This window comes from Schistocerca americana, unplaced genomic scaffold (assembly GCF_021461395.2).
Source record: "Schistocerca americana isolate TAMUIC-IGC-003095 unplaced genomic scaffold, iqSchAmer2.1 HiC_scaffold_50, whole genome shotgun sequence".
NCBI lineage: Eukaryota > Metazoa > Arthropoda > Insecta > Orthoptera > Acrididae > Schistocerca > Schistocerca americana.
The window spans coordinates 799,101-801,720 of NW_025726236.1; positions in this window are offsets into that span (position 1 = coordinate 799,101).

Consider the following 2,620-nt stretch of genomic DNA (forward strand, 5'->3'; position numbering starts at 1 on the left):
GGCACCCAAGGCAACAATAAACCCTTGGAAACAAGTCGGCTGGAGGACGATGTATTCAATCGCGACGCAATTTGAGTGTTCCATCGTGATTAGGAGGCCCTGAACGTTTTAATTAACTATCAGTTTCACGTCTGATTCGAAAATCTAGACTCACAGGTGACGGACAATATGGTGCCCGAGGCAGCAATATCCCTCTGGAGACAAGTCGGCTGTAGGACGAAGTATCCAATCTCGACGCAATTTGAGTGTTCCATCGTCATTAGGAGGCCCTGAACGTTACAATTAACTATCAGTTTTGCGTCGGATTCGAAAATCTAGACTCACAGGATAACGACCATAAGGTGCCCGAGGCAGCAATATCGCCTCGGAGACAAGTCGGCAGGAGGACGATGTTTTGAATCTCGACGCAATTTGAGTTTTCCATCGTCTCTAGGAGGCACTGAACGTTACAATTAACTATCTGTTTTGCGTAGGAATCGAAAATCTAGAGTCACAGCAGAACGACCATAAGGTGCCCGAGGCAGCAATAGACCCTTGGACACAAGTCGGCTGGAGGACGATGTATTGAATCTCGACGGAATTTGAGTGTTCCATCGTCATTAGGAGGCCCTGAACGTTATAACTAACTCTCAGTTTTGCGTTGGATTCGAAAATGTAGACTCACAGGATAACAATCATAAGGTGCCCGAGGCAGCAATATCCCCTTGGAGACAAGTCGACTGGAGGACGATGTATTGAATCGCGAAGGAATTTGAATGTTCCATCGTCATTAGGAGGCCCTGAACGTTACAATAAACTATCAGTATCGCGTCGGATTCGAAAATCTCGACTCACAAGAGACGGACCGTATGGGACCCAAGGCAACAATATCCCCTTGAAGACAAGTCGGCTGGAGGACGATGTATTGAATCTCGACGCAGTTTGAATGTTCCATCGTCATTAGGAGGCCCTGAACGTTGTAATTAACTCTCAGTTTTGCGTCGGATTCAAAAATCGAGACTCACAGGATAACGACCAAGGTGCCCGACGCAGCAATATCCCCTTGGAGACAAGTCGGCTGGAGGACGATATATAAGAATCTCGACGTAATTTGAGTGTTCCATCGTCATTAGGTGGCCCTGAACGTTACAATTAACTATCAGTTTCGCGTCGGATTCGAAAATCTAGACTCACAGGAGACGGACCATATGGTGCCCGAGGCAGCAATATCCAGTTGGAGACAAGTCGGTTGGAGGACGATGTATTGAATCTCGACGCAATTTGAGTGTTCCATCGTCTCTAGGAGGCCTTGAACGTTACAATTAACTATCAGAATCGCGTCGGATTCGAAAATCTCGACTCACAAGAGACGGACCGTATGGCACCCAAGGCAGAAATATCCCCTTGAAGACAAGTCGGCTGGAAACGATGTATTGAATCTCGACGCAATTTCAGTGTTCCATCGTCATTAAGAGGCCCTGAACGTTACAATTAACTATCATTTTGGGTCGGATTCGATAATCTAGACTCACAGGAGACGGACCATATGGTGCCCGAGGCAGCAATATCCAGTTGGAGACAAGTCGGCTGGAGGACGATGTATTGAATCTCGACGCAATTTGAGTGTTCCATCGTCTCTAGGAGGCCCTGAACGTTACAATTAACTATCAGTATCGCGTCGGATTCGAAAATCTCGACTCACATGAGACGGACCGTATGGTACCCAAGGCAGAAATATCCCATTGAAGACAAGTCGGCTGGAAACGATGAATTGAATCTCGACGCAATATGAGTGTTCCATCGTCATTAGGAGGCCCTGAACGTTACAACTAACTATCAGTTTCGCGTCGGATTCGAAAATCTAGACTCACAGGAGACCGAATACAAGGTGCCCGAGGCAGCAATAGACCCTTGGAGACAAGTCGGCTGGAGGCCGATGAATTGAATCTCGACGCAATTTGAGTGTTCCATCGACATTACGAGGCCCTGAAAGTTACAATTAACTATCAGTATCGCATCGGATTCGAAAATCTAGACTCATAGGAGACGGATCACATGGTGCCCGGCGCAGCAATATCCCCTTGGAGACAAGTCAGCCGGAGGACGATGTATTGAATCTCGACGCAAATTAAGTGACCCATCGTCATTAGGAGGCCCTGAACGTTACAACTAACTATCAGTTTAGCGTCGGATTCGAAAATCTAGACTCACAGGAAACGGAACATATGGTGCCCGAGGCAGTCATATTTCCCCTTGGAGACAAGTCGGCTGGAGGACGATGTATTCAATCTCGACGCAATTTGAGTGTTCCATCGTCATTAGTAGGCCCTGAACGTTACAATTAACTATCAGTTTTGCGTCGGATTCGAAAATTTAGACTCACAGGAGAACGACCGTTAGGTGCCCGAGGCAGCAGTATCCCCTCGGAGACAAGTCGGCTGCAAGACGAAGTTTTGAATCTCGACGCAATTTGAGTGTTCCATCGTCATTAGGAGGCCCTGAACGTTACAATAAACTATCAGTATCGCGTCGGATTCGAAAATCTCGACTCACAAGAGACGGACCGTATGATACCAAAAGCAGCAATTTCCCCTTGATGACAAGTCGGCTGGAGACGATGTATTGAATCTCGTCGCAATTT